General features: G+C 29.1%; 1 protein-coding gene and 1 long non-coding RNA gene across 2 annotated transcripts in view; both read right to left on the reverse strand.

Annotated features, from left to right (window-relative positions):
* LOC123265791 (calcium-activated potassium channel slowpoke) overlaps positions 1 to 17,262 on the reverse strand; it is a 400,630-nt gene that overhangs the window by 379,492 nt on the left and 3,876 nt on the right.
* LOC123265794 lies at positions 5,246 to 7,162 on the reverse strand. The gene is made up of 3 exons (XR_006509668.1): positions 7,035 to 7,162; positions 6,650 to 6,736; positions 5,246 to 5,309 (listed from the first exon to the last, which is right to left on the reverse strand). It is a non-coding gene; the product is annotated as an uncharacterized LOC123265794 (long non-coding RNA).

Below are 17,262 nucleotides of genomic sequence, written 5' to 3' on the forward strand. Positions count from 1 at the left end.
ATTCGTAGAAGAAATAATAATCTTCAGTTCATTGCTGACACACATCGTTCATATGACGCTCTCCAATATCCGCTAATATTCTGGAAGGGACAAGACGGATATTGCATAAACATAAAACAACGAGAACCCGTATCAGGTACTTCATTGATTATTAATTTGATCATTAATCATTTAACAAAACAATTAAATTATTGAACGTAATAAATTTAAATTAATTTTTATAAACAAATATTACAGGAGCTGAAACAAACAAGAACGTTAGCTCAAAGGATTATTATGCGTACCAATTAATGATTAGACGTGGCCTGGACAACGTCATTTTACGATGTCGTGAGCTTTGTCAACAATTAATGGTCGACATGTACGCGAAGATTGAGAGCGAACGACTACGATACTTACGATATAATCAACAAAATCTGCGCGCGGAAGAGTACATTCATTTGCGAGACGCTATCAACAACAACGCCGACGTCGCCGAAATTGGTAACCATGTCATTTTACCATCATCGTACGTAGGCAGTCCACGTCATATGCAAGAATATATACAGGATGCTCTGACTTTCGTGCGCGAATATGGACGACCATGTTTATTTATCACGTTCACATGGAATCCAAAATGGCCAGAGATTACATCTTTGCTACTGCCTGGCCAAAATGCAATACATCGCCATGACATTACAGCACGTGTGTTCAGACAAAAGTTGAAGTCTTTAATAAGTTTCATTACTAAATCACATGTATTTGGTCCCACACGTTGCTGGATGTATTCAGTTGAGTGGCAAAAGCGAGGATTACCTCATGCACACATTTTGGTTTGGTTCATCGACAAAATCCCTCCTGAAGAAATCGATAGTATCATTTCTGTGGAAATTCCAGATCCATCCACTGACCAACTGCTGTTTGATATTGTTACAACAAACATGATTCATGGTCCATGTGGTACTCTTAATAGTTCATCGCCTTGCATGGCTGATGGAAAATGTACTAAAAATTTCCCTAAAGATTTTACCAATGATACGGTCACAAATGTCGACGGATACCCAATATATCGTCGAAGAAATCCTGAAAATGGCGGACAATCATTTATTAAAAATATCATCAACACAGACATTGATATTGACAATCGTTGGGTGGTGCCATATTCACCTCTGCTGAGCAAGACATATAATGCTCATATTAATGTTGAGTTCTGCAGTTCTGTGAAGAGCATCAAATACATTTGCAAGTATGTCCATAAAGGCAGTGATATGGCTGTGTTTAGAGTGGAAAATACTAATGTGAATGCTCCTCCAGTGAATAAAAACGATGAAATAACGCTCTACCAAATTGGTCGGTACATCAGCTCCAATGAAGCAGCTTGGCGTATCTTTGGTTTTCCAATTCATGAACGGGATCCAGCAGTTGTTCAGTTAGCCATCCATCTTGAAAACGGTCAGCGTATATTTTTCACGAACGAGACAGCGATTGATCGTGCAATAAATCCACCTAAAACTACACTCACTGCATTTTTTGAATTGTGTAATCGTGCGGATGATTTTGGTGCCTTTGCACGAACATTACTCTATTCACAAGTACCACGCTATTTCACATGGACTCAAACAAAAACATGGATGCCCCGCAAGCAAGGCTCACCAGTTGCTGCATGTCTCAATTTATTTAAATCAAACGCCTTGGGGCGATTATTTACAGTCAATCCAAGACACACGGAGTGCTTTTATCTTCGACTGTTGTTGGTTAATGTTACTGGCCCATTATCATTTCAAGATATACGTAAAGTGAATGGGCAACAATATCCAACGTATGAAGATGCATGCCTTGCACTCGGCTTGCTAGAAGACGACAACCAGTGGGAATGCATGCTTGCTGAAGCTGCATTGAACTGTACAGCAACACAAATTCGTCTACTATTCGCTATAGTGTTGACTACATGTTTCCCAGCCCGAGCACAGATATTATGGGAAAATCACAAAGATTCAATGACTGATGATATATTGCATCAACATCGTATACGGTGCCACGATCTAACCATAACATTCAGCGACGAAATGTACAATGAAGCATTGATTGCTATTGAGGATCTTTGCATTGTCATTGCCAACTTACCACTTAGTAATTTCGGTATGAATTCGCCAAATCGAACTGCATCTGATTTAATGAATACTGAAATGAATCGTGAACTGCAGTACAGTACTGTAGAAATGGCAGCGATTGTTGCCCGCAATGTCCCACTAATGAATGAGGAACAAAGAACCATTTATGATCGCATTATGCTCGCAGTTTTAGCTGGACAAGGTGGGTTCTTCTTTTTGGATGCACCGGGTGGAACTGGCAAAACATTCGTTATTTCGCTAATTCTTGCTGAAATACATTAAAATAATGGCATCGCATTGGCCGTTGCATCATCGGGCATTGCAGCAACTTTATTGGATGGAGGTAGAACAGCTCATTCAGTATTTAAGCTGCCACTAAATATTCAGAATAACCCTGACGCAGTATGCAACATTAAGAAACAATCGTCCATGGCCACTGTGCTGAAACGGTGTAAAATTATTATTTGGGATGAATGTACTATGGCACACAAACATTCACTTGAGGCGTTGAACAGGACATTGAAAGATATTAAAAACAGTGACAAACTATTTGGCGGAACTCTGTTGGTCCTTTCAGGTGATTTCAGACAAACACTTCCAGTCATTCCACGTTCAACATACGCTGATGAGATCAACGCTTGCTTAAAATCATCTCCATTGTGGCGTAATGTTGAAAAATTACAGCTAAAAATAAATATGCGCGTTCAAATGCTTCAAGATCCATCCGCTGAAACATTTTCAAAACAACTCTTAGATATCGGTGATGGAAAAGTTGCTATAGATGAAACTGGATACGTAAAATTACCGACCGATTTCTGCACAATCGCTGATTCGCAAGATACTCTCATTGAACAAATATTTCCCGATGTACACACACAGTACATAAATCATGAGTGGCTTGCAGAAAGAGCGATTTTAGCGGCAAAAAATGTAGACGTTGACAATTTAAATCTGAAGATACAAATGTTGTTGCCAGGGAACTTGGTATCATATAAATCTATTGATACAGTTTGCGACGACAGCGAAGCAGTAAATTTTCCCACAGAGTTTTTGAACTCACTGGATTTGCCAGGCATGCCACCGCATAATTTACAATTAAAGGTTGGATCTCCAATTATCTTGCTTCGTAATTTGAACCCGCCCCGGCTGTGCAACGGTACGCGATTAGTCATTCAAAAATTAATGAAAAACGTGATCGAAGCCAGGATTTTAAATGGCAAGTTCAGAGGTGAAAATATACTCATACCACGGATTCCTATTATACCTACAGATGTGCCAATTCAATTCAGACGTATTCAGTTTCCGATTAGATTGGCATTTGCAATGACTATCAACAAATCCCAAGGTCAAATGATGTCTGTTTGTGGATTAGATTTGAGAACACCATGTTTTTCACACGGACAATTATACGTGGCATGCTCTCGAGTGGGTAAACCATCCAGTTTGTTTGTGTTAGCTAAAGATGGACTAACAAAAAATATTGTTCACGCTATAGCATTAAGAGATTGATATTGTTTAATAGTGTTACTGTCGTAATTGTTTAATTAATGATATATAATTTTAAGGAATAAATTATAATAACTTAAAAATAATGTTTGCCTTTTGTTATTTTTATATTCCCTCATCGTTCACAGCACTCCATGCTTATTTCACGCATATACCACATTCTTACATACATACAATATACACATTCTAACATACATACATACTTACAATAAGTAAGCTATTTTTTGTCTACACTAGAAATTACTAGGAAATTATTTATATGGCAAAACAACGTTTGCCGGGTCAGCTAGTATATATATATATATATATTAGGGTGTTTCAAAAAAAAAAAAATTTCTTTTTTCAATGGTGTTGAAATGTTGAAAGTACATTTAAAAACAAAAATTTTGGCGCCTATTAGAGCCCTTAATATTAATATTAAGGTTTGCCTCAATTCATTTGTAATCTTTCTATTTAAATAACACGAGAAAACTTTTTTTTTATTTTTGAATTTTAATTACTTCGGAATGGCTTGTTTACGCAATATCCCAGAAAGAGGTCTTATAGGAAACTTCATGCTCTACAAAAAACGTTTGAAGGTCAAAGTTCCTCAGATCAACCGTTTCAAAGATATTTGCAATCAAAAATAACACCAATCAAAAATTTCAAATATTTTCCAATAAAATTGCAAAAAAAAATCATACTTTATATTGATATTGTTTTTTTTTGTAAAATCAATTGAATTCTGTTAATTTGAGATTTTAATTTTTTTTTTGCTTATTTACTCCATACGTAACTCACAAAAAGTACAAATACATAAATATAATGGTTAAAATTATCAAACAAATGATTTTTGGGTCTCTTTTATAACAAATTTATTTTATTTTCTACCAAATACTAATAAATTCTATTAAACAATCAATTGTTTATACCAAAAAACAATATTTAACAACAATTCATAAAATTTTTTCTAACTTGAAAATATTACAGTTTTATAAAATTATTTTTATTGCAATTAGGATATCGTTTTCTGTGTTCTGTCACTACTTGCAATAAATACTGAAGCTGTTCTTCATTTTTCGTTAAGCATCGATTATACTGCTCTATCAATGCCACGCCGCGTTCTGCTACATCATTTACAACTTGAAATTTCTCAAAATATTCCAAGTTTCTTTTGTAATTTAGATTCTGAGGACACAAAGTTACATCCTCATCAATGAAATCATACGACAAATCAAACGATTTAAACAGATTTATCGATCTCATAGATACAAATTGACTAAGATCTTTATTTAATAATGACTCTAAATTTTTCTTATCGATTATAAAACGTCTCGTTGTAGTTTCATTGGTTTCACAGTTTTTTAAAGCATGAACTATTCTTCTTTTTGTTTCAACTGAAACAGTTTCGTCAAAGAGAGATAAAACAGATAACTCGTTATTTAAATACCACAAGTGATCGGCTAATTTTTCTGAGCATGCCCGTGAAATAGTATTATTAAATTTTTTATATTAAATTAATTCTTTAATTAAAGTTAAATCATTATTAGGTGCTGCTATAGCGCACGGCACAGTATACCAAGCTTTTAAATAGAATATTATGATAAATAAACTAAGTTCTCGTAATCCAGCTATTTCTGATTTAGTACGATGAAATTCATTTCTAAAGAAAAAAATTTTTAAACTATATATTGCTTTAGCCATCCACCTTGCATGATGGACGGCTCCAGGACGCTTAAGGTAGTACCCTCGCCAAAGTCGTTTTCTTAGGATTTTTTTTTAATTTTGGCAGATTAATGTTCATATAATTCTGCGTCGATTGGCGCAATTTGAGAATTTTTGACCATCTAGTTTCCGAGATATTTAATTTCAAAGTTTGAGTTTTGAACGCTCTTATACATTACAGTATACGGGATATCGAAAAATTTACCTACAAACATTTTTATATCTTAGAAACTTTTCTTAGGATCTTTTTAAAAAACTAGAGTAACGTTAACTAACAACTTAACAATTTAAAAAAAAAAATTAATTGATAATTACCACACAGTTTCAGAGATATTTAGTAATAAGTAATTAAAAATTTACCAGACTTTAGCCGAGGAGGGGATACGTTAATAAAGCTGTGGCAACAGCGCAAGTTTTGTAAGCCGCGAAAGAAGTATGAGATGCGCATGCGCTGACAAATTTGAAAAGTTTAATTTACGTTAGGTGTAATATTATAGTTATTAATTTTATTTATTTAAAAAAAAAAACTATGATTATTTTATGAAAATAAGTATTTTTTATGATACTAAAGTTAGTCGACATTTTTAATTTTTGATTTTTAATAATTAAATAAGAAAAAAAAAATTTTTTTTTATATTGTATTTACAGTTTTTGAAGTTTTTTTCAAGTGAAATTTTTTTTTATTTTTTTGTAATCATTTTTTCAATAAAAAAAATTTATAAAAATTTTTAAATGTCGGCTGAATTAATTTTAATTTTTTTTTATATTTATTAAAAATTCAAAAGTTAACAATTTTAATATAATAATATATATTAATCTTTCATAAGTTATAAAAATAATAGTCAGATGAAATAATAAAAATACTTAAATTTAAAATTAGTTAATACATATAAACACAAAAATTTAATTACTTATTTTTCTGAAAAAACAAAACAATATTGTCAATTATTTTTTTTCTATTTGTTATTTGTATAGTTATTTGCATATGTGCTAGAGATTTCTGTCGTTTTTTAAGGACTTTTTTTCATGAATCGTCTTTTATAAGTCGATTTTTCAGACATTGTTACTATATTTCCAAATAAATGTATGTAAATAAATAAATAAACGCATGTATCAAAACAGAGGTTAGTCTACAGCTAGTCCAAAACACTACAGTATAACCACTATAAAATATGTTAATGCTCACGCAGTGTTGCCAGACTTTTCAAACGATCAGTTTCTCGTTCGTGATTGGCTGAAATAAGTACATAAACAGCAAAAAGTTTTAGGCTTGTCAATAATGACTATCCGGTATGTGTACCGTACTCTCTAGCATAAACTTTTGACGACGGAAGTCGCAAGGGTAATACCTTAAATGTAATATTTGTGGTAGTAGCACTCAAAAATATCGATGATAATTGCAGGAGTTCACGGTAATCGTCACGACAATGATCCATCTACAAAAAAAGTTCAAAGTCAAAATAAAATTAATTACATTGCAACTTCAAAGTAAAGAACATTAATTATTATCAACTGATGTGAAGTAAAAGTTACAAAATATTTTACAAATGCAATTTTAATTGTTAATGATGATTAAGAGTGTAATAATCATGTGAAATTGATTTCCAATATTTTTATTTACAACGGGGTTAATTATTAAGTGTAAAATGGATGATTATACGGAACTTCATAAATTTTCATGTTTCACTTTAAAATCAGTTGATAATTCTTTAGCGCTGGATTAAAAAATTTAACTTCTATTTGATTATTAACGAATTTCAAAATTTCATCTTTGATTGGTGTTATAACTTCCAAAATACTACAGCGTATTTGACGCTGTAGTATCAGAACACAATGCTTTGATGTTATCAGCATTAATATTCCATTGTTTTACTGTTGTAATAATAGCTGAAGCTTGATTTTGTCCAATTCCAGATTCTAGTTTGGGGACTCCTAACAGTTGAAATTTACCTGATGATGATAAAATAATAGGAAGCCGGTCAACTTGTTCTATACCTGTAATATCTGACAACAGTTTTCCATCAAAATGTAGCACATAATTATCAGTTTCGAAATTAGTTTTCAGATTTAACGTCGCTTCTTTGCGAAATTTTTCCCGTGCTCGGTGAATAGTCAAATGACTGAAGTTTACGCTTGCACAATCAATATTTAGGCTAGATAATAAAGCAGTAAAAATGTAAATCGCCGAACTACTACTCACATTAGCTCCATCCAAAGCCGCAGCAAGTTCTGGTGTCATTAGATCAATTTTAGGAACTTGTTGTTTTGGAATTTCATCATCATAATCAGAGATTATACGAGAAGTATCACTTTCCAAAGATTTTTGGGATAACTTAGATGTTTGACTTGATATTTCATGATTAACAACATTATCAGTCTCAACTGTACAAGAATAGTCAACATTGTCATTACCGAACTCTCCGACATCAAATGTACCACTATCATTATTGTTATTATAATTGATATCAATGTTCTCTTCATTATTGTTATCACTATTACTGTAGTTATTATTTTCATCGCTTACATCAACATCCATATCTTCAACATCTTCTGGAATTGGTTGAGAATTATATGAAATAAAACCACGTTGACTGGAAGATTTTTGTCCCAAATAAAATAATCTTTTTTCTTTATCCAGTAAATTTAGCACATCAGCATGAGCTATATCAAATAGTTTATTTAATTCGTCCCGAAAAAGGGATTCATTTTTTTTTTGAGATTTTGACTTTTTCCTCTTACAGTTTTTTTGTAAATTCCTCCATCGATTGTGATTTGAGGTTAGTTTTAAAAAAGCAGATCTTTTCTCTCCTGTCGGGATTTGTGCCACACACCAAATTTCGAAAACTTTGTCGACAGTGGTTGATATGCTTTCTTTCACTGAAAAATTTTTCGTTTTGAGATAATAAAATAAAAGTGACATAACCTCTTTCAATGAAGGTAATTTTTTTCCACCAAATTCACTTAATACATCACCAATCAAGTACTCTGTTTTCACCATTGTGATCATAAAATTTATAACTTATATATTTTAATTATAAGCAAATTAAATTAATAATATAACGAATTTAAATAACAATCAGTATCAATAAAGAAAGACAATGACGAGAAGATAGAACAAAGCATTGAAAGCAGAGCAACAAAGAGAAATTGGTACTGAACGACCAAGCTTAGCAACACAGAGCTTACTAACTACATTACTCAAATCAAACGAATATACTACTTTTATCGACGGAGCTGAATAAAGCTCATTCAATATTTTTTAAATGGAAAAAATTAATCAAATTTTATAGTTGATTGAATTGATTTAATATGTTTATAATTTTTTTAACATTTTTAATAAAATACAATGATGAGTGTTTGTTTAGTTAGTGTGATCAGGAACTTTACATTTTCATCTTACAAAAATTTATAAACTTTATGAAATATAAAATTAATTTGTTATAAAAGAGATCCAAAATTCATTTGTTTGATAATTTTAACCTTTATATTTATGTATTTGTACTTTTTGTGAGTTACGTATGGAGTAAATAAGCAAAAAAAAAAAATTAAAATCTCAAATTAACAGAATTCAATTGATGTTACAAAAAAAAAACAATATCAATATAAAGTATGATTTTTTTTTTGCAATTTTATTGGAAAATATTTGAAATTTTTTATTGGTGTTATTTTTGATTGCAAATATCTTTGAAACGGTTGATCTGAGGAACTTTGACCTTCAAACGTTTTTTGTAGAGCATGAAATTTCCTATAAGACCTCTTTCTGGGATATTGCGTAAACAAGCCATTCCGAAGTAATTAAAATTAAAAAATAAAAAAAAAGTTTTCTCGTGTTATTTAAATAGAAAGATTACAAATGAATTGAGGCAAACTTTAATATTAATATTAAGGGCTCTAATAGGCGCCAAAATTTTTGTTTTTAAATGTACTTTCAACTTTTCAACACCATTAAAAAAAAAATTTTTTTTTTTTTTTGAAACACCCTAATAAGCATATATAATTATATATGGGACTATATATAATCTTGCATGGCTTTATATTGCTCCATATATAGTCATATATGATTATATATGATATATACAATTCCATATATAATCATGTGTGATTATATATAATTATATATACTTATATATAATTGTATATGGAACTATATATAATCCTGCATGACTGTATATTGCTCCATATATAGTCATATATAATTATATATAATTTTATATACAATTCCATATATAATCATGTATGATTATATGTGATTATATATAATTGTATATAATTATATATGTGATTCCATATATATGTGATTATATAGAAAAATTTTCTCTCGGGAAAGCGGATCGAAACCGGTTTATACAGAGAATATACACAAAAAGAAAGATTTCTTGACTCGAGAACAAAATTCTTGGCTCAAGTAAATTTTCGGGTGCCCGAAGGAAGACCGAAGTTGTCTTGGCTGAAGTAAAAATTTTTCTTGAAATTTTATTCTTGGTGGTTAAGTTATTTTTTCTTAATTAAAATTATCATAAATACTTGATACAATAACTTTTTATATTTGATCAAGATTTTTAGATACTTTGGAGAAGCAGCGCCACCTACTTCAGCTGAGAAAAAAATTTTCTTACCTTGAGAAAATTTTTCTCTTGAATATTTCATACCCATTTTAGATTATTTTAGAGCGCAATTATACATATTAAATGAAAAAAAAATGATTCAATATTACTTGATCTTCCCATTTGACTTGTTAGTTACTAAAAATATTAATGAAAATTTACATCAAGATATTTAATTTTTTGGAGCAAGAGAGAAATTTTCTCAAAACAAGAAAATTTTCTTGACTTAAATAAATTCTCTTGGATCAAGATACGTATTTCTTGAAGCAAGGAATTAATTTTGTTGGAATAAGTGAAATTTTTTGTGTCAAAAAAAAAATTTTTTTCGCCCAAGAAAATAATTCGGAAGAAAAATATTTTCTTGGTTCAAGTGAACCTTTCTTTCTGTGTACCATTAAAAATTTCTTAGAATACACGGCGAAAAAAACATAGGGATTTTTCTTATTTTTGCATAGGAAAAATTCCTATGTTACATAGGAATTTTTCCAATGTTAACATAGGAAGTTTTCCAATGTCAACATAGGAATTTTTCCAATGTTAACATAGGAATTTTTCCAATGGTAACATGGGAATTTTTTCTTTATTAACATGATGTAAATAAATAAAATTGAATAAAATATGACAAGCTTATACACTGTAAAAATTTCTGTGTAAAAGTTGGACTCAGAGACATTTACACCGTCGTGTAAGTGTGAGAAGTCGGTGTGAAATTTTGACTCATGTAAATTTAACACGGTGTAATTTACTGTTTTACACTATTCCGTGTTATTATTTATAACTTTGCAAATTTAATAACTATTACTAGTAACCTTGTAGTCACTAAGTGATTGCCATGACTTGTGAATTATATAAATAAATAAATTATATAATATTATTAAATTAAAATAATATTATTAAATAAATTATATAAATAAATAAAATTTTGCTTTATTAAATAATGACTTTTGTTAAATTGCACTGTACTTTTTTAACTATTGACGTTTTTAAAGATCTTAGCTCATCCCGATGTTACACTCATTTAGAGCTTTTATTTGAGTACCCACATGCATTTTGACATATTTTTCATATATACATATATATTAGGGTGGCCCAAAAATACCGACTATTTTTTTGACGTGATAACGTCTTATAAATTGATGAACACCGACAGCGCTCACGAAAAAATGTCGCGTTCCGGCTGAGCGTTCCGCTTGAGCGTTCCTCCTGAGCCTGTGCGTGCAAGCGAGAGCGTGCAACGAGCGATAGAGAGGCACGATCAAACAAACGATAGAGAGGCCCAAGCGTTGGCTTGTGACACATATATTTCTCTTTTCGCGTAACGTCAGAGCTAGCAGTCAGAATATTGGTCTATAACTAATTGTTCATGATTATATTTAAACAAATTATATCAGATTATTATTGTTGATAATATTAATAATTGTTAATAAAGAATATCAATTATAAATAAATAAATTAATAATAATTATAAACGATAAAATAATAAAATAATAATAAATTAATAAAATAATTAATATTAATTATAAATAATAATAATCATATCAATTATCAAATTATTGTATCAATTTTTGATTAACAATGTATCAATAAGTCCTTTTTTTTTTTTAAATAATTTTTAAATATTCAAAATTTTTTAATTTTTAAATACAAATTAATGATAATTCAGTGATAATAATTCAATTTAATTCATAAAAGTATGGAATTTTTCATCAATGTTTCTTTATGACGTTATCACGTAAAACTATCGTCCGTAAACCGACTTTACAGACAACCAATTTTTTTTTGAGTCTCGAGTGAATAAATGTTAGTTTTTGATGTTTTGAGAGCCCTCTCCAAAGGACAGCTTAAAAAAAAATTTTTAAGAGGTCGCTCCAAATTTTTTTAAATTTCAAAAATCGTCAAAAATCGAATTTTTTTTCTCGTCCCGGTATAATTTTATAGACCAAAAAAAATAAGTTTCTGAAAGTTTCAGTTCAAAATTTAAATTTTAAAAGGTTGCTCATAATTTTTTTTTTCTATAATTAATTATTATTTGGAGTCGTTTTTAACTGCTGTGATCAAATCGCCGACTTTAACTGTTGGGAGTGGTACGTTGAAGTCTTTTTGGTTTGTGAAAATCTTAGCCTACGCAGCAAGGGTCAAATCTCTACCAAGCTGGTTTCTAAGACCAGCTTGGGATTCGAACCCACGCCTGGAAGTTGATTAAATAAAATTATTAAATTAAAAAAAAATTATGTTTTCTATATTGTGCTTGATTTTTAGTTCATCTCGTGATGTATTTTTATCGATTATTGTACTAAATAAAAAAAAAAAATGCATGGAATTTTAATTTGAATAGTAGAAGGTCGTTCGAAAAAATCTAAACTAATACACTAATAAATTGAAAAAAATTATGAGCGACCTTTCAAAATTTAAATTTTGAACTGAAATTTTCAGAAACTTATTTTTTTTAGTTTATAAAATTATACCGTAACGAAAAAAAAAATTAAAAAAAAATAAAATCGATTTTTGACGATTTTTTAAATTTAAAAATATTTGGAGCGACCTCTTAAAAATTTTCTTTTGAGCTGTCCTTTGAAGAAGGCTTTTAAAACATCAAAAACTAACATTTTTTCACTCGAGACTGAAAAAAAAATGGTCGGTTTTTTTGGGCCATTCTAATATATATAATATATATAAATATGTGAAAAATTGATGTGGGTACTCAAATGAAAAGTCTCGATGAGTGTAAAGTCGGGGTGAGCTTATATCTTTAAAAATATCATTAGTTGACAAGATAACAATGTCAGTTCTTAATTATTGACATTTTTCAAGATATAAGCTCATCCTGATGTTACACTCATCAAGAGCTTTCATTTGAGTACCCATATGCATTTTGATATATTTTTCATTTATTCATATATATAATATATATAAAAAGTTTGGAAAATCCAAAAGTGCACGACTCATAATGCTCATTTAAGGTAGTACCCTCGCCAAAGTCGTTTTCTTAGGATTTTTTTTTAATTTTGGCAGATTAATGTTCATATAATTCTGCGTCAATTGGCGCAATTTGAGAATTTTTGACCATCTAGTTTCCGAGATATTTAATTTCAAAGTTTGAGTTTTGAACGCTCTTATACATTACAGTATACGGGATATCGAAAAATTTACCTACAAACATTTTTATATCTTAGAAATTTTTCTTAGGATCTTTTTAAAAAACTAGAGTAACGTTAACTAACAACTAAACAATTAAAAAAAAAAAAATTCATTGATAATTACCACACAGTTTCAGAGATATTTAGTAATAAGTAATTAAAAATTTACCAGACTTTAGCCGAGGAGGGGATACGTTAATAAAGCTGTGGCAACAGCGCAAGTTTTGTAAGCCGCGAAAGAAGTATGAGATGCGCATGCGCTGACAAATTTGAAAAGTTTAATTTACGTTAGGTGTAATATTATAGTTATTAATTTTATTTATTTAAAAAAAAAAAACTATGATTATTTTATGAAAATAAGTATTTTTTTATGATACTAAAGTTAGTCGACATTTTTAATTTTTTGATTTTTTTTTTTAATAATTAAATAAGAAAAAAAAAATTTATTTTTATATTGCATTTACAGTTTTTGAAGTTTTTTTCAAGTGAAATTTTTTTTTATTTTTTTGTAATCATTTTTTCAATAAAAAAAATTTATAAAAATTTTTAAATGTCGGCTGAATTAATTTTAATTTTTTTTTATATTTATTAAAAATTCAAAAAGTTAACAATTTTAATATAATAATATATATTAATCTTTCATAAGTTATAAAAATAATAGTCAGATGAAATAATAAAAAATACTTAAATTTAAAATTAGTTAATACATATAAACACAAAAATTTAATTACTTATTTTTCTGAAAAAACAAAACAATATTGTCAATTATTTTTTTTCTATTTGTTATTTGTATAGTTATTTGCATATGTGCTAGAGATTTCTGTCGTTTTTCAAGGACTTTTTTTCATGAATCGTCTTTTATAAGTCGATTTTTCAGACATTGTTACTATATTTCCAAATAAATGTATGTAAATAAATAAATAAACGCATGTATCAAAACAGAGGTTAGTCTACAGCTAGTCCAAAACACTACAGTATAACCACAATAAAATATCTTAATGCTCACGCAGTGTTGCCAGACTTTTCAAACGATCAGTTTCTCGTTCGTGATTGGCTGAAATAAGTACATAAACAGCAAAAAGTTTTAGGCTTGTCAATAATGACTATCCGGTATGTGTACCGTATACTCTAGCATAAACTTTTGACGACGGAAGTCGCGAGGGTAATACCTTAATTATGAAATGTTAAAAAAAAAAAAACATAAGTCGTTCAAAATTAGTTGCCGAAAAAACAGCTGTACTAGGAAGGTAATGCGCAGGCGCCCCTGGTGGAATAAATGTACATAATATGTATATCACCATCCATGTAAATTTTAAATGGATATATATAGATATACAGTCTTCTGGCTTTTTTATTTTATTAATTGTACATGAACGACACTGAATTACCTAACCATTTGCATTCAGTGACCTACAATTCTCCTCAAGAATTTTTTAAAAAAAAATTTAATTCAATTGATGCATTTTTTCGAAAGTTAGAGCGTTTTCAGAGTTTTCAGGGTTTTATACATGACAGACAGGAAAATTTTTTGACCTATTTTGATGTTTTTTTCTGTTTCTAGTGCACTAAATCAATTTTTAAAAAGTGTCAAATTAATCTCCATTAAATTATTTTGACAATAGTATGCAAAATATCTTGATTCCGTGAACTAACAAGACTATAATAATGAAAATAGTTGCCGAAATGAGGTGAAAAAAATTTTTCGATCGTAAAGCATTCTCTGATGCTTCGCATCATGAGTCGTGCAATATATGAAAAATTGATGTGGGTACTCAAATGAAAGGTCTTGATGAGTGTAACATCGAGATGAGCTTATATCTTTAAAAATGTCAATAGTTCACAAGATACAAGGTCATTTCTTAATTATGTATTTAGAAATAGAGCATTTTCGAATGCAGCCTAAATACTTATTATCATAAATTAACTGTTAGTGAGAATTATATAAAACCATGAAAAGGCACAACTCCAGGTCAAAACTCTTTTCCAACGATACTAAATTTAACTATAAAAATTTTATTTTACTCCGTAAAATAGCATAACATCAAAAAAAATATACTTTTAAAAATTTATTTCTACATACTTATATTTATAATCTAATATCGTACATGCCTGAAACTAAACAATCAAATTATATTAATTAATGAGAAATTTTCAGGAAATACATTTACACGCGTGATGGTGTGAAATTTAAGATTCACACCGTTCAAATTTAACATTACACTTAGTACGATTTTCACACAGTCCGTGTTAAAAATTTTTACACCAAATCATTAACACCACACCGAGTCAGACAAATTTTTTACAGTGTAGAATTTTGAATTTTTTATACATAGAAAGTTTTCCTATGTTACATAGTTATTTTTCCAATGTTACATAGTTATTTTTCCAATGTTAACATAGGAATTTTCCCAATATTAACATAGGAATTTTTCCAATGCAAAAATAAGAAAAATCCCTATGTTTTTTTCTCCGTGTAGTCTTTTAATTTCTTTATAGTGTAATTTTTAAATTTTTCTTTTTTTTACTCTTAAAATAACATCAAGAAAGAGAACTCCTTTGAAATTGGTAATTTTTTTAATATACTTTTTTTTTCAAATTAAAAAATTTTTTTAGATATTTTTTTCTGTAAGTTTTAACATGGAACAAAATATAAAATAATGAACAATGAGATTGAATCAACTCAAAAATATGGGTTTTCATTTTCTTTCAAGTTTTCTGAGCTTAAAATTTACCATACATACATTTTGAACTAAAAAATCTAAGAATTGTTTCAGAACAACACTTTTTTGAGTATGGTCATAAACTGATCAGTTAAAAAATCTAGAAGTTATCTCAACAAAACATAAAAAAAATCTTTTGATTATGTTTGATACGGCTTGGCCGATTAGTTCTAATCTAATCAGATTTAAATCTTAATAGGCCTCTTTAGTCACCATCTCGCGCGTTTCAATCAGTTGATTCGTTCTGAAGATATTATTCGCGAAAAGAAAAGTTAAACACACTCACGAGCGTACTTCTGAAAATAGTCAAATAGCTTCACGGGGTTTTAAAACATTTGTACTGAACATAGAACCCAAATTAATAACTTCCTGAATTTCTGAATATTTTCAATTTCCGAACTCGAAAGTTAAAAGTACATCTGATCATATGAATTGATTTTTATGAGGGTGATATTTTTGAGATATTTTCAAGGACATAATATAAATGGCATTTTCTGGCTTGACCTACAGGGAAAATCGTTTTTTAAATTATTCAAATTAATAAACAGTTAAAGTAATGAAAATTTATTTTCGTAAAATTGAATAACTTATGCGAAAAAAAATAGCAAACAGCTCCAAAAAACTTTTATTCTAATTAAAAAAAATTGAATAGTTATAATAAAATACAAAGAGACAATTACGAATAATTTCAGAAACTACTTTAAAAGATTAATTATTTTCTACTAAATTAAAATCGTTTTTTTTAAACATAAAATTATTCTAATGTCAACGAATTGGCAGAATTATAGCACAATAATTTTCATTATTCATTGTCATCATAATCATCAGTCACATTTATAATTGGGATTTGTATCACTGTTATTCTAAGTCTAGGATATCAAACTCCTGACACTAATTTCATTTCAGTAATGATATTATATTAACACAATGAATTTTTTCGTGTAGAATGATCAATGCGACAACGGGTGAAATATGATTATTTCAGATGAGGGCGCAGTTAACTAAGCTGAAAACAACGGCTGACATCATAGGAAACTGAGAATCGTGATTTACCTATCAGTATCAAACAACACACAGGTATATTTTTCATCGTTTTTAAGTTAAAGCTTCAATTCTAGAAAACTGTTTGAAGATAGACTAAAAAAATTTTAAACTAATATCGCATGTTAATTAAACTGCCAAATTGGTCAGTAATTTCGAGGCTCAAAATAAACACGATAAATTCTGAACACACTGGAATTAACTCTAGAATTGATGTGGGCAGATCAAGTTGGTATAAATAAGCCAGTTTCTCTCTCAGAAACGAACTTATATGTACTCCTACTCGTTAATTTATGTTACTTTAAAAGTATCCTTTTGACTGAATAAGCAGACATTTAAACTTAAATTTGTTTAAGCAAAAGGTATGGTCATATTTTATGTTATTATATCTACTTTTTTTAATTAATTTAATCTTATTCATTCGTGTAAAATAAAATATTTTAATAAATATTCAATTTAA

This window comes from Cotesia glomerata, linkage group LG5, assembly GCF_020080835.1.
Source record: "Cotesia glomerata isolate CgM1 linkage group LG5, MPM_Cglom_v2.3, whole genome shotgun sequence".
Taxonomy (NCBI): domain Eukaryota; kingdom Metazoa; phylum Arthropoda; class Insecta; order Hymenoptera; family Braconidae; genus Cotesia; species Cotesia glomerata.